Below are 23,990 nucleotides of genomic sequence, written 5' to 3' on the forward strand. Positions count from 1 at the left end.
GGAGTCCTTCATGTGTTTTTGAGTAATCTCTATGCAGGCTTTCATATGTCTTGCACTTAGGAGAGTCTTCCGTCGGGCCACTCTGCCATAAAGGCTCGACTGGTGGATTGCTGCAGTGATAGTTGACTTTGTGGAACTTTCTCCCATCTCCCTACTGCATCTATGGAGCTCAGCCACAGTGATCTTGGGGTTCTTCTTTACCTCTCTCACCAAGGCTCTTCTCCCACGATTGCTCAGTTTGGCTGGACGGGCAGGTCTAGGACGATTTCTGGTGGTCCCAAACTTCTTCCATTTAAGGATTATGGAGGCCACTGTGCTCTTAGGATCCTTGAGTAATGCAGAAATTCTTCTGTAACCTTGGCCAGATCTGTCCCTTGCCACAATTCTGTCTCTGAGCTCCTTGAGCAGTTCCTTTGAGCTCATGATTCTCATTTGGTCTGACATGCACTGTGAGCTGTGAGGTCTTATATAGACAGGTGTGCGCCTTTCCGAATCAAGTCCTATCAGTTTAATTAAACACAGCTGGACTTCAATGAAGGAATAGAACCATCTCAAGGAGGATCACAAGGAAATGGACAGCATGTGACTTAAATATGAGTGTCTGAGCAAAGGGTCTGAATACTTATGACCATGTGATATTTCAGTTTTTCTTTTTTAATAAATTTGCAAAAATTTCTACATTTCTGGGGGTTTTTTCAGTCAAGATGGGGTGCAGAGTGGACTTTAATGAGAAAAAAATGAACTTTTTAGAATTTACCAAATGGCTGCAATGAAACAAAGAGTAAAAAATTTAAAGGGGTCTGAATACTTTCCGTGCCCACTGTATATACCAGGAGTGGGGATATTATACCAGGATGGGGCACATATATACCAGGAGTGGGGACATTATACCAGGATGGGGCCCAGGACAGGGGACATTATTACTGGAATGGCCTCAGGAAGGTGGACATTATACCAGGATGGGGCCCATGATGGGGGGCATTATACTAGGATGGGGGACATTATATCAGGATGGGGCCCAGGATGGATGACATTGTTAATGGTTGGGGGACAATATACCAGGAAGGTGCCCGTTATGGGAGACATTATTACAGTAAGGGGCGAAGGACAGGGAACATTATACCGGGAAGAGGCCCAGGATGGGGCACATACATACCAGGAGTGGGGACATTATACCAGGATGGGGCACATATGTGCCAGGAATGGGGACATTATACCAGGATGGGGGACATTATTACAGTAAGTGGCCCAGAACAGGGGACATTATGACTGAAAGGGCATCAGGAAGGTGGGCATTTTACCAGGATGGGGCCCATGATGGGGGACATTATACCAGGATGGGGGACATTATTACAGTAAGTGGCCCAGGACAGGGGACATTATGACTGGAAGGGCCTCAGGAAGGTGGGCATTTTACCAGGATGGGGCCCATGATGGGGGACATTATACCAGGATAGGGCCCAGGATGGGGGATATTATATCAGGATGGGGCCTATGATGGGGGACATTATACCAGGATGGGGGACATTATTACAGTAAGTGGCCCAGGACAGGGGACATTATGACTGGAAGGGCCTCAGGAAGGTGGGCATTTTACCAGGACGGGGCCCATGATGGGGGACATTATACCAGGATGGGGGACATTATATCAGGATGGGGCCCTGGATGGGGGACATTATACCAGGATGGGGCCTATGATGGGGGACATTATACCAGGATGGGGCCCAGGATGGAGGATATTATACCAGGATGGGGCCCAGGATGGGAGACATTATACCAGGAAGGGGCTCATGATGGAAGACATTTTTATAATTTGGGGACAAAATACCAGTAAGGGGTCCATGATGGGGGACATTATACCAGGTTGGGGGACATTAACACAGTAAGGGGCCCAGGACAGGGGACATTATACCGAGAAGGGGCCCAAGGTGAAGGACATTATTACTGTAAGGGGCTCAGGAAGGAGGACATTATACCAGGAATGGGCCCATGATGGGGGACATTATTAGAAGAAGGTGCCAGAACAGGGGCATCATTACATGGAGGGTGAACACGTATGGCTTTATAGGAGTTAGAACGCTACAAGGACCCAACATGCAGGTGGGGGCCCAGGTCCAAATTCTGCACCAGGGCCCATCGGACTCTACGTATGCTTATGCACGGCATCCATCCAGTCTGCACCATTGTTAGTATCTACCTCATGAACATATAAGCCGAACAGTAGCTAAATGCGCCGAGTAAACGTCGCCTAATGTGGACACGTCAGGCGACAGAAAGACGTGACAGAGAAACTACCGAGTAAATCTGCAGCAAATCCATCATAAATCACCGGCAAAAACTGCATTTATTACATCCGTGGAAAAAATCCAGAAGAATTCTCTAATGTCACGGGTATTAGTATTAGAAACCTGCGATACCGATGAGCCCCAGGATCTGCTAGGAATTACAAAGGAGGATTACTATCGATGTAACACAGTGGATATTATCAATGTCACCGGTATTAGCTCACTGCAGAATACTCAGGCGTTATACCAGGGAGAACATACAATTACATAGGAGAATCCCTTAAAATATCAGCGGATTGTGGACGACGCACCGACGCTTCTCCTCTCCATAGATTCCTATTAGCACCATATTGTGCAATCCTAAAAAATAACCCCCATAAAACGGGTAAAATAAACACTGGAGGCGGGAAAACGGGAAATCTGGGATTGCACAAATAAAATCAATGCAAGGAATCCTCTGTGCCCCCCCCTAATACTGCACCCCCTAGTGGCAGTGTATAGGTGTGTTCAGCCCACCATTATACCTGATCACTTCAGCTACCCATTACCTACAATCAGAGAGTATAAGAAATAGACTTTGTATGGAGAGAGGCTTGCACTGGGACCCGGGGAGACTTTGATGTTGGGACCCCCAGTGATATATCAGCTGACTTTTGTATCAGAGATAAATATTCTTAGTGGGAATACCCCTTTAAATTACATTATAAACCCTTGAGGGCAGTCTGACCGAATCTCAGCACTTTCCCAGCATGCCTCCTTCCAGACCCCGCTACTTCCAAGCACCTGTGCCCACTCTACGGTTATCGGTAGGTGCCACCTTTGGCACAGCGGGTGGCCTGCCTTGTGCCAGCCTCCTTGGCATATCCCTGGTCCAAAGGACATTGCCAGACTTGTCCCTGTCCCCACATATCTGCTGCGTGGTGCTGGAATCACAGCCGCACAAGACCCTCAGACAGAACACATAGGTTGGTATGGGTGGTCTTCAATCACAGCCGCACAAGACCACATAGGTTGGTATGGGTGGTCTTATTTCAGGATGAATGGTAACTATTGGCTCTACCCAACCACACCTGGCACAAAGACCTTTTTCTACTGAAACCCCCCCCCCCCCTTTGTGTCCCCTTTAAATAAAAGCCTTCATGGAAATTAGAAAAATACAATTATATTTTTTAACTTTGTGTCTTTTTTGAAATGTTAAAGTTCACATGAAACAAGAGACCACTGAAAGCAGAGAAGGTTGCCCAAGGGTTAATTACAGTCCATTGGCCGCCATCATAGCCGCAGGGTGGGGGGGGGGGGCGACGACAATGCAGATTAGACTGAAGGCGGCCGTCTGTACGAGGAGCCATCAGGGCTGGTACGTTATGAAGTGCAACATTGTATCATTTATAATCCGTGCCACAATGGACACAATACTCCATAGGGTCAGCAGGGTTCCCGTAAAGGCCTTGGATAATTGTCACCGTCACGTCTTGGAGGTGAAGAGTCTCCACAAGGTGCCTCGTCCCCGCCGGCGTCAACTCATCATTCATCATCTTCGGGATGTTCTCGTTAGAGGTTAACAGCTCCATCACTCCGCGGCCTCGCCATCCATTTTTTTTTTTTTTGTATAAGGAAATATATAAAAGTGATGGAGAACGTTCCCGGGGTTGCCAAAATTCTGCTGAGTCTGATTAATTCTGTGTGAAGGATCTGACTTGTCACTCGCCCATTGAGCTTATATTTATGAGTTGTGGCCGCGGAGCGCGGGGATCCGGCCGCTCACTTGACAGCTCATTTACCGTAGACGCTCGAGTCTGCAAGGAAAGGGCTGAAAACGAGAAATTACCAAAACTGTTAATTACTGACAACAGAAGACCCCTGACAACCTCAGTCATATAATTACTAAGTGTTACATTGTATCAATGTATCGAATATGAGGCTGTTAACTGCTTCACGGCCCTAGCAGGAGACGTCCAGTATCCTTACTACAGTAGGGTAGACGGCCCCTCAAATCCAACGCTCGACATTCAGATGCTTCCATCGCCTAAGTTGGAGCCTCCCTCTAATTGTAAGGGGCCGACCATTGCACCGGATATGTGCCAGCCTTATGTCAGATGGTGTCCTGTGTGGCGCCCTCTAGTTGTGTCACCCATATGACATACAACGAACAGCACCCAGTTATTACCCAGTATGGAGAGGAGAAAACTGATATGTAGTGTGGTCACTGCATTCTGAGTCTTCTATCCTTTGGATTACGAGCTCGGAGAGACTGAGACACAGGACAAGGATGTACGTGTCAACAAGCTCTAAACTTTATTACAAAGCATTGGGTTTATATCCACCCTGAAGGCAGGAAACGGATTTACCATATATGGTTTGATTATACAATTTTAGCACACAAAGACTAGTTTCTATTCTCGTGATGTCTATGCTTGTGTTGAAACATTTATTCGGACACATTTAATTAGACACATTTAATCAGATACATTCTGATGACTAGCAAGGACGCATTATTGATTCAAGAAGGAACATTCACAGCTGGTGTTATTTTGACCTAAAGTAACTTTCAGACTTATATAGCATAGATGGGGTCTTTGAATTTGAGGGGCCTCATCTTCTGCTATAACAGTAGCAAATTCGCCAAACATTTGAATTTGCCATAAAAATAATAAATGAATTGGCCACCATGTTGTTGGATTCTGTATAAGGCCGGGAAGGGTTAATAAAACAATGAAATATTATCCTCACCTTCCTTAGCGTGTTGCACGCCTGTCCTGTCCGCTCACCTGGTTTAACAGGTGACGCGTTTTGAATCGCCATGTGTTCTTAATCACAGCCTGGTGCCAAACGAGGCCGAACCAGCGCCAGAAGCTCCAGACCAAAAACTGAAGAGAAGACCAAAGAGGAGACCCCTCTGAAATGAGGAGAATAGCAGCGGGGGGTGAGGGGTAGACCTAAGGCAGGGGCGTGTAATCTTTTACCTTCTTACCTGCTTAAATATCCGAAAACCAGGTGTTATTGTCATTTTAATCATTAATAAGGAGCAAGTGGTGCCCTCGCCGGTGGTCCTTGCCCTCAGGCTGGGGCTGCGCTGCAGTTTTGGCCATGACCCAGGTCGCACGGCCAAAAATCATTCTAAGCCGCTGCCACATAATGCAAGTGAATTGTGGCGCATTGCAGCTTGCAGGGTCCCCGACCGTAACAGGCAGCCTGCGAAAAAATCCAACCGCTTGCAATTTGTCTCTCACCTGTACCATTGGTGTTGCCACGCGACCCCATTCACCTGCATTACGCTGTAAGGTCGCAGCTGTGACCTTTTCACTTGTGTCACCATGTAGCCCCCCATCCTTAAAAGGGTTGTCCAAGAGATACTCTCTTGCAAAAACAGCGCCACCCCTGTCTACAGGCTGTATGTAGTATTGCAGCTCGGCTTTATTCACTTTGAATGGAACTGAGCTGCAATACCACATGCCACCTGAAGATCGTGGTGGCGCTGTTTCAGAAATATAAAAGCCACGTTTTCTAATCTTGTAACATCCGTGTAAGTTTGAGTAATTTGCAAAAATTTGTACAACTTTTATAAAGTTGCATAAGTTTTACGAACAGATGATCAATAAGGACAATGCCTAAAGACCATCTGATAACGTGGTTTGGGGGCGTGCGGTGTCAGATATATTAAGGGGAATGGCTGCAGGGCGCTGTGAGAGGGGAGGGGGCGCCGCAGCACAGTGCACTTATCTGGGATTGTAGAGAAACAATTTATCTATTTTTCTGTATTTTATAGACCCCCGTGACTCAAAGGCAGAAAGTTTCGTCCAGTCCTTAGAAAGCACAAATTTCAGGCTGTTCACTTTCGGGATGTAATGTGCATTGCGTCGGCATCGCCTCTGCTCCCTTTCCTCCGCGGGTGCACACATTCTACTACAGTGTGCACGAGGGGTTAATTCTTGCAGAGCATTGACGCTTCTTAATTAAAGCTCCTCGCATTCGTGAGTCTGGAGCAGAATCGGAATGTTACCCGCAGCCGATACATTATCAGACTCCGAGTAACAATGCGTCGCTAATGTGTAACGCCGCCGCTGTGACAATGCACGCAACGCGGTAACAATGCGCCGCCGCGTGTCGCCTGCTCTAGAAGTTGAGTTAAAGATCCCCTGCGGCCGCTCCCCATTGTTGTCACAAGTATTTAAGCCGTTTAGTCATTGTGCTGCAGAATTTTTGACATTTACGGAGGTTTAACGCCGGATGAAGGCGTCTTGGAGTCTATAATACATTGATTGAAATACAGAAATGAAACTTCTGGCCCACGCAGCTCTACAGCGCCCCCTACGCCCCGGGTCATGACACTGCGTAGCGCCTAATCCGCCTATGTTCACTGTGATATCTGGAGAAATCCACCATTAAAGTCACTAGTTACAGAGAATGGATACGGGCAGTATCACCATGAATACAGCTCCGGGGGAAGAGGTGACATCGTAACGTTACAGCCTCATAGGATGACAAAAGTGTGAAGATGAAGGCAGAAGACCGGAGTCGGGGGGGAGGAAGCGAGCAGGTGCAGGTGAAGAAGTCAACAGGCTATTTTTCTTTTCCAGAGTATACAGTGGTTATAAAAAAGTCTACACACCCCTCCTAAAATCCTAGGTTTTTGTCATATAAAAAAAATCCTACCAAGAAGAATCATTTTAAAACTTTTCCCCACTTTAATGTCATCTATGATCTGTACAAATCCATTGAGAAAAAAAAGGTAAATAGTTTTGAGGCAGAAAATAGAAATAACAAAACTAAAATAATGTGGTTGCATAAGTGTGAGCACCCTCTTATAATAGCGGGTGTGGTTGTCCTCAGAATCAGCCGGTCACATTTTGCGTCATGTTACATAGTAGTCAGCGCTCGGCTACCATAATTTGCAGCAATTCTGACTAATCCCAGAGAAAGTGTCACTTCTCTAGGAAGATTTTCCTGAAACACAGCTGACAACACAGCAAAGGATCACATTGTGGAAAGTAATCAGGAGGAGGTACAAAAAACATTTCTCAGGCTTCAGATCTACCATAAAGCACTCTGAAGAAGTAGCTTATATGTGGCACCACAGTGACATTACTTAGAAATGGATGTCCCTTAAAAATCGATGAAAAGACAAATAGAAAATTGGTGCTGGAAGCTGCCAAGAGGCCGACAGAAACGTTAAAGGAGCTGCAGGAATTTATGGCCAGTCCTGGTTGTGTCATGCATGTGACAACAATCACCCATATTCTTCATATGAGATCAAGTTGGAACTTTTTGGCCATAATTACAAAAGGTATGCTTGTTGCAAAGTGAACACTGAACATCACCAGAAGATCATCATCCCCACAGTGATGCATGGTGGAGGCTGCATTGTGCTTTGGGGCTGTTTTTCAACAGCTGAAATTGGGGCGTTATCAATGTGGAGGGAGTTACGAACAGTTCAAAATTAGTAAATTTTACATCAAACCTTCCGACCTCTGCAAAAAAGCTGAAGATGGTGAAGTAGAATTTCACCTTTCAGCAGACAAGGACCCTAAGGGCTCTTTCACACGTTAGTATCTCTGGTACATGTGGTGACAGTTTTCACATGTACTGGAGACACTGACACACATAGACTCATTCAAATGAATGGGTCTGCACACATGTCAGTGTGTTTCCATAGACCGTGTGTCCATGTGCTCCTCATGCTGACAAGTTCATTTTTTTGCGGATGCATGGTCCACAAAACGTCCCACATGGATGACATCGTGTGTTATCCGTGTGATACATACCGATGCCTGGGAATCAGCACTACAGTTAGTGCTGTTCCCAAGTGCCGGGTGCTGAACACTGCCCTCATCATGGTTCCCTGCTGGCGCTGTGAGCAGCACCAGCAGGGACAGTGATGAGGGTAGTAGTAGTCTGATCGCACTGTGTCCTGGTGTAAAAATAAGAATAAAATCCTTATACTCACCTAAGTGTCCCCCGCTGTAATCTTCAGACTGCTGACGGCGGGGAGCCCGGGAGAATGAGCCGTTCTGGATCTGCGCTCAGTGAGTGACAGGACATCACTCTTGAGCTCAGCTTTGGGGCCACTCGCTGGAGCAGCTCATTCTCCCCGACTCCTCGGCGTCAGGGGATTACAGCGGGGGACACTTAGAACAGGTGAGTATAAGGATACCCTACTACCCTCATCATTGTCCCTGTTGGTGTTGATCGCAGCGCTGGCAGGAACCATGATGAGGGCAGCATTCAGCACACGGCGCTTGGGGACAGAGCTAACTGTACTGCTGATTCCCAGGCTCCAGTACGCGTGATCCTGATGTGGCACACCTTTGCCACACATGTGACACACACAGACACACGGGACACGGATATCTCTGGTACCGATTCTTCCGGTACCGGAAATATATGGACGTGTGAAACTGGACTAAACGATCTCCAAATCAGCAAAAGAATGGCTTCCCCAGAAGAAGATAGAAGTTCTGGAATGGTCGGTCCCAAGATCAGACCTGACCCCAAGGGACAATCTGTGGTGACCTGAAGAGGGCGCTGTGCACAGGAGATGCCCCCGCAATCTGACAGATGTGGAGCTGCTGCAAGGAGGAGCCGGCAAAGATCACCAATTCTAGATTTGCCGCGCTGATACACCCCGAGCCAAAAAGACTGAGCGCTGCTAGAAATTCATAGGGACTGCAACAAAATATTTATGTAAGGGTGTGCAGATTTATACAAACATTATTTTAGTTCTTTATTTTATTTTTCCACCTGAAAACATTTGGTTATTTGCCAATGTACAGATTATGGGCGAAATTAAAGAGGGAAAAAGTTCTGAAAATGATTCTTCTTTTTTAGGATTATTTTAAAACCTTAGATTTTAACAAGGGCGTGTAGACTTTTATCTCCACTCTAGGGATAGTGCAGAGAATTGAAACTTTTAGGCTACGGCCCCACTATCAGTATTCGGTCAGTGTATTTTATCAGGAGTTGGAGCCAAAATCAGGAGTGGGTGATAAATGCAGAATTGGTGACTTGTTTCTATTCTACCTTTTCTCTGATTGTTCCTCACCTGGTTTTGGCTCCCACTCCTGAGAAAAAATACTGACCAAATACTGACCGAATACTGATAGTGGGGCTGTGGCCTAATGTGTTTTTTTTTTTTTTCATTTGTCCAATTAAGGTGAGGAAGGGGGATATGTGGGACTGGGGTGGGGACAGGGGGATAACCTCTATCTGCATGAAAAAAGTGCTTAGAGTATTTGTCTTTTGTCATTAGACCAATCTGCCTTCAGATGTTTGTGGTTCCTCTTTTCCGTCTCCATTGCATTCTCTCTAAGAATAAGTTCCCTGAACCTGAACTGCATATTCCAGATTTACCTGAGTGATAGTTATATGTCCCAGTCCTGGGAGTCCATGCCACGACAATATCCCGCTGGCTTTACATGCAGCTGACTGACATTGTGCTGCCTTTTAGTCTATGATGTAACTCTTCTTTACCGGTGACTCTTCCAGTTTATTTTTTGCTTTTCTTGATAAACTCCTTTACGCAGGATTTACTATTTATTTGGTTTGTTGTAAGTTTCTGGCTGATACAGTGGATGTTTCTGTAATAACTTTCCAGTGGATTTTTCATGAGAGTGCTGTGCCGGACATGGTTCTTGCCTTATCTTACAGAGGGAGATCCTGAGATGTCATTATTTCAATCCCCGTCCTGCGTCTGCACCTACAATTCTTTTTAAAAGGTGGACGGGTGAAATCCACACAATTGTTTGCTCTTATCCGCCGGCTGTCAGTTATTTACCCTCCGCTCTGTAGGTGTTTGGTCGATTTTGTAGGTTGGTGACTGTGCCGTAACCGGCAGCCGTGGGTTTTCTGCAGCCATTTATTGTGTCTTTATACGTTCTGTAGTTTTACATATATTGCATTAATATATTTTGTACATTTTTATGCACGTGGATAATTGTATACATTGTTATATATTTTTTTGTGTTTCTGTTTATTTGTAATACTTATATTTTATTGGAAATTTTGTGCATTTTGAAATGTCAACTCAACTTTCCATAAATGAATAGTAAAAGGGAATACAGTAAACGTTTGCAATATATATTATGACTTATGAGAAAAATATCCTTCTCTCTCAGCCTCTTTCTCAGCCGTTCCCAACCTCATGACCTCATCATTCACTCTGAAATACTGCTAAAATCCATCCAAGACATTCTGCCAACTCACTGAGGGATCAGATTACCACTGCCTGTTGAGATTTATAGGAGAGGAGGTAAACAGGTAGACACAGGGGCAGAGCAAAACATTGTGCTGCTGCTTTTTTTAGTCAATTTTAAGCTCGCTCCAGAACTGGATTCCCAGCTACAATGCTCAGTATTGCTGTAGAATACCCTCAATATTGTTGCTGTTTTATAATATGTGTTTTTCTTCACCCTAGTGTAGATTTCATAGCAACACTGCTCAGTAATGCTGTATAATGTCCTATATGCTGCTGCTTTTTCTAGTAAGTGTTTTATCTCACCTCACTGAGTACAAAGGTACACTGCTAGGAGGTTCAGAGGTTACACTGATTCAGAGCTACACTGCTCAGTACTGTTGTATAATGTCCTCCATGCTGCTGTTAATTATTATATTTCACAATAGAGCTGGGTTCACAACTACACTGCTCAGTACTGTAGTATAATATCCTGCATGTAGCTGCTACCTTCTAGTAAGCATTATATCTCACCCCAGAACTGGGTTCACAGCTACACTGCTGAGTCCTCTTGTATAATATCCTCCATGCTGCTGCTTTCTATTAAGTGTTTTATCTCAACACACTGCTGAATTCACAGCTACACTGCTGAGTACTGTTGTATAATATCCTCCGTGCAGTTGTTACCTTCTAGTAAGTATTATATCTCACCATGGAGCTTGGTTCACAGCTACACAGCTCAGTACTGTTGTATAATATCCTCCATGCCGCTGCTTTTTTAGTAAGTGTTTTATCTCACCTCCCTGCTGAATTTACCACTACACTGCTCGGTACTGTTGTATAATATCCTCCATGCATTTGTTACCTTCTAGTAAGCATTATATCTCCCCACAGAGCTTGGTTCACAGCTACACTGCTCAGTACTGATGTATAATGTCCTCCATGCTGCTGCTTCTGAACATGCACTACATAGAGGCAGGATTATTAGGAATCTCTCACGTCTGTGTATTGGAGCCGTCAAAGCCGTTGGTCTCTCAGACACCTGAAGTTCAGAGATAGAACCTGCAGAGGGGTGATAAATGCAGAATATATTATACATTATTATGATTTTTTTTCTATCTTACACTGTATTTACTTTTGCATATTTTGGTTGCTTTTATGTATTTCTTTTCGTTATTTTTATTTATTCTGCTTGGAATGTTGCAGACACAAAGTTACAAACAAATATTAACATTAACTGGCAGCTGACAAAAGCATCTGGGGAGACTCCTTCCCCTTATGCAGATACTTTGTATCATCTCAAATCTTTTATATTAAAATGAGCTCAGAGTCCTTCCTCAAGAAAAGCTTTTCTTCACTTTGTTAAAGAACCCGGCCACCCCTGAGATCTGATGCGTGGAGGAGGGTGATCCTTAAAGGAAAAGCATTCATGAAAATTTTAAAGGAAACTCTAAGAATTGTTACATTTCCATTTTAATTATTCAAAAGAACTTATTTTTTTGTATTCTAGCATTCGCCTCCTAACGGGGGGCCACGTTGAGTGGGTAAGTGCCGGTGTACACTCATTCAGCTGTACTAATAAATTGCGCTGGGATAAGGTGGCAACTAAAAATTATTTTATTAACAGAAAAATTAGAGAAAGTGAAGTATAAAAACTTCATGAACATTGTTGATAAAGTACAGCATAAAGGTCATAAAGTACAGTATAAAGCGACAATGAAAAAGAAGGGCAACAAGTTTAATAACTATGCATTCTGCATTTATACTGCCTTTTTACTGGAATTTGGAGGGTCACTTTAAATTCCTCCAGTAATAGGGCAAAATATGCCATGAAACTCTATAAGCTCAAACATCAGGGTAAACCCAGGTTAAAATCAGTCTAGAAAATTCTGTTGCAAAACTTAAACAATGCTACATCCCCTCTGAACCCTGTAATGCACCAAAAGTGCTTTCTGAACTTTTAATGCTCAGTACTTAGCAGTGCAGCTGTGAATCCATCTTTTTAAGTGACATAAAACACCTACTACAAAGCAGTAGAGGACGAAATGCATCAGTACGGAGCAGAATACATGTGAATCCAACACTAGATTGAGTTAAACACCTACTAGAAAACACATACAGACATAACAAAATACATCTCATGTTTCTATGTAGCACATGTTCAAATGCAGCACCTGCATTAAAGATATTATGCAGCAGCACTGAGCAGTGTAGCTATGAATCCAGCTCTGGAGAGAGATAAAACACCTAAAAAGCAGCAGTGTAGAGGACATTATTCAGAAATACTCAGCAGTATAGAAGTGAGTCCATCTCTGGCGTGAGCCAAAACATTTTCTAGACGCCTCCTCCTCCTCCTCGATGAGGCACAGTCATAAATATCAACCAACTGAGCGGAGGGTAAATAGCTGAGAGAACAGACACTACAGGGATTGTATGGAATCTACCGCCCTCCTCTTATAGAGAATATCAGGTCCAGTACTAGGATGGGGTGTGGGTGGTGAAATAATACTTTATACATGTGGTACATGTGGTCGGTTCCAGGAGGTTTTCACTGTGCTGGCACCGAAAGGGATCTGTAAATGCAACAAGGCACCAACATGCATGTCATAAAAATATTAAGAAAATATTAAGGATTTCTTTCTCCCCCTGAAACCACTCACTCCCCACCTCCCCTATACTATTTGTCACCAGGCCAAGAGCTGGAAACTACGGAGCTGTCTGCATGCCAATTAGCACACACAGGAGAAGTGGCTAGTAGGCAAATGCTAGCACAAAGGGGATACTAACCCAATTAGCATATGAGTGTATTTTCCATTGGCACAGGCCTGCGATAAATTTACACCTGAGTGAGGAGTACGCAGCTCGTTTTGGCTTCAAACATTACTCACAATAGCCAGCTGCAAACTCCAGGCTTTTAGGCACCTACACGAAATATTGAATATTGGAAGTTCCATAATTCTCGCTAATAATGGGACATGTATTTTTAATGGCAGGGTCAGCTAAGGAACAATACGCTTAGTTTTCCGTAGCTGTGAACCCCTCAGGTGAGTGGTAATGCAAAGGTACAAAATAACGGACCGCAGCTATTTCATATATGGTCTCTAAAGAATGACAAATTCGTAATGGAAAATATGGTATCACTTTCGGGGTTTTGCGATCAACCAGCAAGAAGTTATCGCAGAAGCCAGATATTTTTAATAAAAATATGAAGGCTGCAGCCCAGCCCATGTGATGTCATCACAGGGGAGTGCGTGGGCAGCTCCCCCCTTCGGCATAAAAGACCCGACTGAAGATGGGTCAAGACTCATGTTGGAAGTACATATTTGTGTGTAACACGGGTCATGTTCACTGAATGGTCATAGGAGCACTTCCCTTCTGCTATACTGAGTCGTCTCTGTGATCTTTATAGTAAATTTCTTTTGTTAACCCCTTTTATTTCATGTAGCTGTATATTCTGTACTGTAAATGTCTCCATTTGTAAACTCTTTGTATATTTTTCATAAACACTGCCTCCCTTTTGAATTAAATAAAAAATGTAATAGTTCTGTTTCTTTTGCTCCGTAATCGTTCCCCTTCCCCCCCGAAGCCATATACGCTACCAGAAAGCAGGCGTCCGATCAGGCCTGTATTATATTTCGAAACTGGTCAGTGGTGGGAGCGAATAATATTACTTGGGCTATCGTGAAGCTGCCAGTGACCTACGGGGGCGTATACATATATTCCATGCGTGGGAATCCGGAGGTGTGTACGCCATACGCTCACTGCTCGCTTGCCGATAGCTACGTAGTGAGTAATCGGGATCGTGTGCACGCGAATCCCTGACAAATCCTGACAAAGTGAAGGCAGCGGTGTCATATTGTGTGATCTCCCCAGCGTCGTCCTGTGACATCCCTGACAATGCAAGGGATTTTTTGGAGCCGCGTGTCCAAACAGCAATGTGTGAGGCCATATAGAGAAACTGCACAATGAAAAGGAGCAACATAATATTAGGAAAAAATATTGTTCACTTTCATAGTCCAAAGCTAAAAATAATATGTGGGGTCTAAATGCTTTGAGGAGTGAATCTTCCAAATTGAGGTCCTTTTGGGGACATTTCTTGAGTTATTGGCACCTCGAAGCCTCCGCGGGTCTGCACTGCTGGGAAAGTGTCACAATAAATAGGAAACTGTCAAACTCCGTGGCGTTTCAGAGGAGAACCTATCCGGCTGTAGTTGTGCAGCCAGGCGGCGGGTCATGCTGGATGCGGCTCGGGCAGCGGTTATCCCCTGACAGGTTCCTTTTACTTCTTCTGAAGCTACAAAAAGGGTTAACAAAACTTCCTAAATACTATTTTGAATACTTAAGTGAAGTTTTTTTTTTTTCAGTGGGGTGTTTCTTATATAGAGGCGCTTCAGAACTGAATTGGTCCTTAAAAAAAAATATTTTGGAAAAATAAAAAATAAAAAATGCTGCTAAATGAAGAAGCTTTCTAACATCCTAAAGGTTATAAGGACACTTAAAAATATTAGATTAAGTAGACACATGGCCAATGTCAACCATGATGCATGTGGGATGTGTTTGTTTTAAGGGATTGTGTGATGTTATTTCTTCAGGTGCACAGCGCTCCTCCACCTGCAGGGGGCAGAGTGCCCCTGATGATTGACAGTTCGGACCAGCAGAATGTTGGCGCCGCTGGTTCACAGGAGTCTGGTAGAGGCAGCCATGTCTGCAGAGCATCGGAGGAGCGCAGGGGAATTGAGCCTGGCTACAAGCAGCAATCCGGTCACCTTCACAGCAGCACTAACAAGCTCTAAAGCAAAGAGCATGCAAGCGCGCAGTGCTCGCCTAGGAAACAGGCCACCTCTGATAAACTGAAGAAGTGGCCAGTAATCTAGGCAATGAGCTATAAGGAGTGAATTGCAAAGCTGAGTGTTCTTACAAGTTGTTTGCTGTTTTACCCAGTTAGGAAGTTGAGACAATATCACTAAATGTATCAACCCAAATTTACTATGTAACGTACAATGGACTGTGGAAGATAAAAGTCTGATCCTACAGTCCAGAAGTGTTGAACAAGAAACAAGGTGTGGGGGTAAAAGCCAGAGACAAGCTCTATGGGATCGGTAATGGCGGCTCTACCGCTTGGCACCGGCTTTGCGGTAACTCCTTGTTACATTTCCTTCCTCAACCAGATATTAATATTTTCCTGAACAAGTGGAAGATCCCTTTAAGAATTTAGGAATTTTCTGAAGAATCTAAAAAATCCATAGTTTATTAGACTGGAGGAGCGGAGGTTAAACCTCCATCAGTCATTTATTACAGGATGGCGGCGTATAACGTAATGTATATGTACACAGAACAGAAGGACGGGGGGCGGAGGGTAATAAGACGGAGGCCGCACGCGCGTCTCGGGTGATTTGTGCAGCTGTGGTAGTGAATACAGAACACGGTGTTTGCAATGGAAATCTTACAAGGTTATTAAGACCAATTATTTCCAGTTAGAGATTGCAGCCATATTACCCCAGAAGGCTCTTTGACACCATCGTTTAATGAATTGTCCCTTTAGTGTCAGCTCAAAGTCACTTTGGACGAGCCAATTTATCTCTGTGTTTCAGGCTCTCATTAGGGCACAAGGAGATGTAAATGCTAATTAAATCTGCTTTATTAACAAGGTAAAGAATCTTTATAAAGCGGGGGGGGGAAGGAGACGCTCATCACCGGCAGATTTCCCCAGATGAGGGATCCTTCATATGGACGGACGTAAGGAGCCGTACAATCGTTCGTTAAAAAAATCCGTTCTTATCCGATTATTTTTAACTTTTTAATTTACTTTTTTATTTAACTTCATCATCAGATCGTCTGCAATATTGTAGTCGCTTTATTGTGCGGCCGCAGATCCCAGTGTAGGACGCGCTGCAGATTATAGACTCAGCTGCAGAATATCCTGTAAGGAGGAGAAGAGTCCGGAGAGAGAGAGGCGGCTGCGCATCAGCAGATGTGCCACGATAACGGAGGGAAAGATGGTCAAAGCCAAGAAGTTAAAAGTTAGAGAAGAAAAAAAAATACCCGATGAGAAGCCAAACACATCATCCATGAATCAGCCGCTGTCATCAGTCCTGGCCGCGTGGTCTAAAGGGGTGAGATAATAATAATGATTTTATTTCTATAGCGCCAACATGTTCTGCAGCGCTTTACAATTATCATTTGTTTTGTGCATTTCTAGGAGAAATTCTGACTTCTGTAGTGTTTTTTTTTTTTTTGTTCATTTTCTTTTTGCCTTTCATCACATTTATTAGGTTTTTGATTTATGTAATTAGTGACTGTTTTAATAGCGTTTATTAGATAGCGATAAATACGGTATATACCAGCAGTAAAGACGCTGCACACATATAAATACTGTACATACCAGCATACACATATGGTATATATACAGTTATATGAAAAAGTTTGGGCACCCCTATTAATCTTAAGCTTAATGTTTTATAAAAATTGGTGTTTTTGCAACAGCTATTTCAGTTTGATATATGTAAAAACTGTTGGACACAGTAATGTTTCTGCCTTGAAATGAGGTTTATTGTACTAACAGAAAATGTGCAATCTGCATTCAAACAAAATTTGACAGGTGCATAAGTATGGGCACCTCACCAGAAAAGTGACATTAATATTTCGTAGATCCTCCTTTTGCCTCTAGTCGCTTCCTGTAGCTTTTAATGATTTCCTGGATCCTGGATGAAGGTATTTTTGACCATTCCTCTTTACAAAACAATTCCAGTTCTGTTAAGTTTGATGGTCGCCCCCGAGCATGGACAGCCCTCTTCAAATGATCCCACAGATGTTCAATGATATTCAGGTCTGGGGACTGGGATGGCCATTCCAGAACATTGTAATTGTTCCTCTGCATGAATGCCTGAGTAGATTTGGAGCGGTGTTTTGGATCATTGTCTTGCTGAAAGATCCATCCCCTGCGTAACTTCAACTTTGTCACTGATTCTTGAACATTATTGTCAAGAATCTTCTGATACTGAGTGGAATCCATGCGTCCCTCAACTTTAACAAGATTCCCGGGGCCGGCATTGGTCACACAGCCCTAAAGCATGATGGAACCTCCACAAAATTTTACTGTGGGTAGCAAGTGTTTTTCTTGGAATGCTGTGTTCTTTTGCCGCCATGCATAACACCTTTTTGTATGACCAAACAACTCAATCTTGGTTTCATCAGTCCACAGGACCTTCTTCCAAAAAGAAATTGGCTTTTCCAAATGTGCTTTGGCATACCTCAGCCGACTCTGTTTGTGGCGTGCTTGCAGAAACGGCTTCTTTCGCATCACTCTCCCATACAGCTTCTCCTTGTGCAAAGTGCGTTGTATAGTTGACCGATGCACAGTGACACCATCTGCAGCAAGTTGATGCTGCAGCTCTCTGGAGGTGGTCTGAGGATTGTCCTTGACTGATCTCACCATTCTTCTTCTCTGCCTTTCTGATGTTTTTCTTGGCCTGCCACTTCTGGCCTTAACAAGAACTGTCCCTGTGTTCTTCCATTTCCTTACTATGTTCCTCACAGTGGAAACTGACAGGTTACATCGCTGAGACAGCTTTTTGTATCCTTCCCCTGAACAACTATGTTGAATAATCTTTGTTTTCAGATCATTTGACAGTTGTTTTGAGGAGCCCTTGATGCCACTCTTCAGAGGAGATTCAAACAGGAGAACAACTTGCAAGTGGCCACTTTAAGTAGCTTTTCTCATGATTGCATACACCTGGCTATGAAGTTCAAAGCTCAATGAGGTTACAAAACCAAAAAAAGTGCTTTAGTACGTCAGTAAAAAGTAGGTAGGAGTATTTAAAACAAGAAAATGATAAGGGTGCCCATACTTATGCACCTGTCAAATTTTGTTTGAATGCAGATTGCACATTTTCTGTTAGTACAATAAACCTCATTTCAAGGCAGAAACATTACTGTGTCCAACAGTTATTACATATATCAAACTGAAATAGCTGCTGCAAAAACACCAATTTTTATAAAACATTAAGCTTAAGATTAATAGGGGTGCCAAAACTTTTTCATATAACTGTATATATATATATATATATATATATATATATATATATATATATATATATATACAGTGCAGACCAAAAGTTTGGACACACCTTCTCATTTAAAGATTTTTCTGTATTTTCATGACTTTGAAAATTGTACATTCACACTGAAGGCATCAAAACTATGAATTACCACATGTGGAATTATATACTTAACAAAAAAGTGTGAAACAACTGAAAATATGTCTTATATTCTAGGGTCTTCACAGTAGCCACCTTTTGCTTTGATGACTGCTTTGCACACTCTTGGCATTCTCTTGATGAGCTTCAAGAGGTAGTCACCGGAAATGGTCTTCCAACAATCTTGAAGGAGTTCCCAGAGATGCTTAGCACTTGTTGGCCCTTTTGCCTTCACTCTGCGGTCCAGCTCACCCCAAACCATCTCGATTGGGTTCAGGTCTGGTGACTGTGGAGGCCAGGTCATCTGGCGTAGCACCCCATCACTCTCCTTCTTGGTCAAATAGCCCTTACACAGCCTGGAGGTGTGTTTGGGGTCATTGTCCTGTTGAAAAATAAATGATGGTCCAACTAAACGCAAACCGGATGGAATAGCATGCCGCTGCAAGATGCTGTGGTAGCCATGCTGGTTCAGTATGCCTTCAATTTTGAATAAATGCCCAACAGTGTCACCAGCAAAGCCCCCCCACACCATCACACCTCCTCCTCCATGCTTCACGGTGGGAACCAGGCATGTAGAGTCCATCCGTTCACCTTTTCTGTGTCGCACAAAGACACGGTGGTTGGAACCAAAGATCTCAAATTTGGACTCATCAGACCAAAGCACAGATTTCAACTGGTCTAATGTCCATTTCTTGTGTTCTTTAGCCTAAACAAGTCTCTTCTGCTTGTTGCCTGTCCTTAGCAGTGGTTTCCTAGCAGCTATTTTACCATGAAGGCCAGCTGCACAAAGTCTCCTCTTAACAGTTGTTGAAGACATGTGTCTGCTGCTAGAACTCTGTGTGGCATTGACCTGGTCTCTAATCTGAGCTGCTGTTAACCTGCGATTTCTGAGGCTGGTGACTCGGATAAACTTATCCTCAGAAGCAGAGGTGATTCTTGGTCTTCCTTTCCTGGGGCGCTCCTCATGTGAGCCAGTGTCTTTGTAGCTCTTGATGGTTTTTGCAACTGCACTTGGAGACACTTTCAAAGTTTTCCCAATTTTTCGGACTGACTGACCTTCATTTCTTAAAGTAATGATGGCCACTCGTTTTTCTTTACTTAGCTGCTTTTTTCTTGCCATAATACAAATTCTAACAGTCTATTCAGTAGGACTATCAGCTGTGCATCCACCAGACTTCTGCACAACACAACTGATGGTCCCAACACCATTTATAAGGCAAGAAATCCCACTTATTAAACCTCACAGGGCACACCTGTGAAGTGAAAACCATTTCCGGTGACTACCTCTTGAAGCTCATCAAGAGAATGCCAAGAGTGTGCAAAGCAGTCATCAAAGCAAAAGGTGGCTACTGTGAAGAACCTAGAATATAAGACATATTTTCAGTTGATTTCAGTTCATTTCATTAGTATTTGGTCCCTTTGCCCTTAAACTGAATGACTTGGGTCACACGTTTGGGATTTCCTTCCACAAGCTTCTCACAATAGTTGGTGGAATTTGGGCCGATTCCTCCTGACAAAATTGGTGTAACTGATCCAGGTTTGTAGGTCGTCTTGCTCGCAGCCTTTTCAGCTTTGCCCATAAATTTTCAATAGGATTGAGATCAGGGCTTTGTGATGGCCGCTCCAAAACATTGACTTTGTTATCGTTAAGCCACTTTGTTACCATTTTGGTAGTATGCTTCGGGTCATTGTCCATTTGGAAGACCCATTTCTGTCCAAGCTGTAACTTCCTGGCTGAAGTCTTGAGATGTTGCTTCAGTATTGCCACATAATCTTCTTTTCTCATGATACCATCTATTTTGTGATGTGCACCAGTCCCTCCAGCAGCAAAACAACCCCACAACATGATGCTGCCACCCCCGTGTTTCACAGTTGGGATGGTGTTTTTAAGCTTCCAAGTTTCTCCCTTTTTCATCCAAACTTAATGATGGTCATTATGCCCAAAAAGTTCAATTTTAGTTTCATCAGACCACAGGACATGTCTCCAAAAATTAAGGTCTTTGTTCCTGTGTGCATTTGCAAACATTAATCTGGCTTTTTTATGTTTCTTTTGGAGCAATGGCTTCTTCCTGGCAGAGTGGCCTTTCAGCCCATGTTCATACAGTACTCGTTTCACTGTGGATATTGACACATCCTTACAAGCTTCCACCATCATCCTCACAAGGCCTTTTGCTTTTGTCTTTCGGTTGATATGCACATGTCGGACCAAAGCGCGTTCATCTCTGGGACACAGAACCCATTTCCTTCCTGAGCGGTATGATGGCTGGACATTCCCATCTTGTTTGTACTTGCGTATAATTGTTTGTACAGATGAATGAGGCACCTTCAGGTATCTTGAAATTGTACCCAAGGATGAGCCAGACGTGTGCAAGTCCACAATTCTCTTCCTGATATCTTGGCTGATTTCTTTAGACTTTCCCATGATGCTACATGCAGAAGCAGTGTGTTTCAGGTGTGCATTAAAATACATCCACAGGTGTGTCTCTAATTAGCTCAGATGTTGCCAAAAACCAGAAGCCTGCAAACACATGACATCATCATATGGGCCGCCCAGAATTGTTTAAAGGCATAGTAATCTTAGTGTATGTAAACTTTTGACTTTGCAGTAAGTAATAAAAAAGCCTTAATACATTCTCTCTCTCTCTCATTATTCTGGCATTTGGAAAATTTTAAAAATGATGGTATAATCCTAATTGACCTAAAACGGGAAAGGTTTATTCTGATTTCATCTCAGATATTGAGAAAAACCTGCAGATGAGTCTTTATATATAGTGGATAGAAACTTCTGGTTTCAACTGTATATTTCAGCAGTGACTAAACTGCATAAATTAATTTATACCAGTAGTGAATAAACTATATACCTTAATATATACCAGCAGCAGGCTTGTCCGAGCTGTTCAGACTACAATGCAACATTCTAGATGTAATCAGAGGATTTTACATTTATTTTACATTGTTCTGTAAATTAAGATACAAAATGTCCCAAAATAAATCTAATTGTAGACTTTACTATAATGTCTTTTCTTTTTTTTTTAAATACTAATTGTTTCTTTTTATTTCATTTGGCTTAAATATGTCAAATATATGTGAAATTTAGTATTTTTTTTAATCGCCTTTAACCATCTTTAAAAAAAAATTGCATTTTACAAATCTGGTTTAAAGTGGATTTGTTACTAGAACAGCCTTTCCTATCTAATTAAAAGAGCCGCTAATATGTGATAGTAACTTGTCGAAAATGCCTTGATCCATTCTCCCTGCAACTTTTTTTAGAACTTTGTAAAAAGTCGCAATTCATTAATCTGACTTAAACCTGTACACTTCGCTAATCGCTCGAACTTTTAATGTGTTTTGTGCAAAATGAAAATGTAACTTTTTGATGCAAGAAAACTGCCACAAAAGCTTTGAAAAATATCCCCCCCCCCCCGAGTTCAAATATATATATTATTGCAAACACGTTATGAAACCTCCTCCCCAATATATCATGTGTCATGAAATCCATTTTTACATTTTACATTTCACCCATAAAATAACTGGCACGCAAAGTGTGGGAAAGACTAAGTGCAACATAAAGGAAAGAGGGGAAGGGAGCCCAGACTCTAGTGAATACAGGGGTGCAGACCCCTTAGGCTGATCTGATATCACTCTGTGTTCCCTACCGTCCCTATATTGGTTCTTCACAGAAACCTATCCCTGTATTTCCCTAGTGCTTTGCCCTGGATAAGGAAGGGGTGGGGTGAGCACTAGTTGATCCCCACTAACAACTGAAGACAACAAGGTAGACAGACACGGGGGAAAGATAACTTAGATTGCGCCGACTTCAGAGAGATAACACACAAGTCCTCTTAGTACCAGAGAGGAAGTAAGCTGACTGCAGTAGCTCCAAGCTTTCACAAGGAAACAGTTGAATATCACCGGCACCGCACTGTAGCAAAGTGAAAGTATTTAAACACCCAGGCAAGGGTGTGAATTAGAGCAGGAGGGAGGCAGCCGCTGGGTCCTAAAGTGAAAGAGCTAAGAAGGTGTCTGTAATGCCAAACAAAGAGATCTTCTGCAACCAACTGCAGGGCGACTGTCTGTCATATCTACAATAGTAAAGTCTCGGCACACCAATGGTTAGAAATTAATTGAATTTTTATTATAAGAGCAGTCCACATATACGTTTCGGTCCGATAATTGGACCTTCATCAGTGTACTGCAGAAAAAATCAAAAAGAGAAATCGTCGCTTATACAAATGAAAGCCAAAATACAAGTGTGATAACATAGGTCAAAATTGTGCTACAATTAGTTAAATGCATTTAGCAGATTCTGTCAACAATATCAAAGCTGTGCAATATATACAATATATAGCCAATGAACACTTACTGAGTGTGGAATGGGGGAATAGAAAATAGAATAGAAGAACGCTGTGTTCTAAGAGTGGAACCTGTGGACACAAGGGACATTGGTGGTTTCAGTGAGATAGCCTAGAATAGTGGAAGACGCTAAGCTGGTCAGTCATACCTGGAAGATCCTGCTATACCTGGGCGCAGATGGAGTGGAAGTGATGGCATGCGGTATCCACCGCTAATGACCGGCATAGTGCTGTGAGGGAAAGCGCCGTGTGTAACTAGAAGGTGGGCGGGATCGGAAGGAGGCTATGGCCAATCAGCAAACAGGAGTTTGATAGACATGATGGCCATATCCGGTAACTATGCCGGACGTGACGTTAGCGGCTGCGGGGAACGCTCGTGATTGGTGGAAGTACGCGCATGCGCTGATGCGTGCGTGTCAACCGATCGCAGAGTGCGTTCCACAGAGTAGAAAGAGGAGATAACAGCTGATCTGTGCATTCCACCTCAGGGGAGTCATAGATGACGTGATGGATGTGGAGGGAAGAGGCAGGAGGAGGGCGGACAATGGGATACAGGGAAATCTGAAATAGAAGGAGATAATAATTAGTACTGATGTAGATAGACATATTAAGATCACCAGGATCACCAGGTCCCAGACACATCACTGGTGGTAAATATCTCCTCCAAAACCCTGAGCATTGCCCAAACCTCAGTATTACAAAAAGGTCTATCATTTAGCCCCACATATAAATACAGTACTTTCAAACTCGACATGGAATTACAACGCTTTTTTCGAACTTTGCGGCTCAAAACACATTTCGCTAATAAAACACCTATCATTCCACCATCAGAACCACCAGTATGTATTACGTCTCAAAGCCTGGGCCTTAGATCCGTAAGCACCTACAGACCCCCCCGGGGTACACCTGCATTGGAGACTTTCATCTCCTTTGTTGAGAACACGTTTCAGGAATTACGTGGTAACATCGACAAAGGCAGAATACACTATCA

The 23,990-nt window shown here is 43.2% G+C and overlaps 1 long non-coding RNA gene across 2 annotated transcripts in view; it reads right to left on the reverse strand.

The window, feature by feature from the left end:
* Nucleotides 1–3,585: 3,585 nt before the first annotated feature.
* Nucleotides 3,586–23,990, reverse strand: part of LOC141258265 (uncharacterized) — a 66,133-nt gene continuing 45,728 nt past the window's right edge. Inside the window, exon 3 of one of the 2 annotated variants that reach the window (XR_012318257.1) lies at nucleotides 3,586–4,095. This is a non-coding gene — a long non-coding RNA (uncharacterized lncRNA). Of the gene's footprint in view, nucleotides 4,096–23,079; nucleotides 23,561–23,990 lie in introns of those variants that run through there. The other variant, XR_012318256.1, reaches the window with a different exon arrangement.

The sequence above is a fragment of the Phyllobates terribilis genome, unplaced genomic scaffold, assembly GCF_046119375.1.
Source record: "Phyllobates terribilis strain yellow unplaced genomic scaffold, ASM4611937v1 Scaffold_3__8_contigs__length_932513732, whole genome shotgun sequence".
Lineage (NCBI taxonomy): Eukaryota > Metazoa > Chordata > Amphibia > Anura > Dendrobatidae > Phyllobates > Phyllobates terribilis.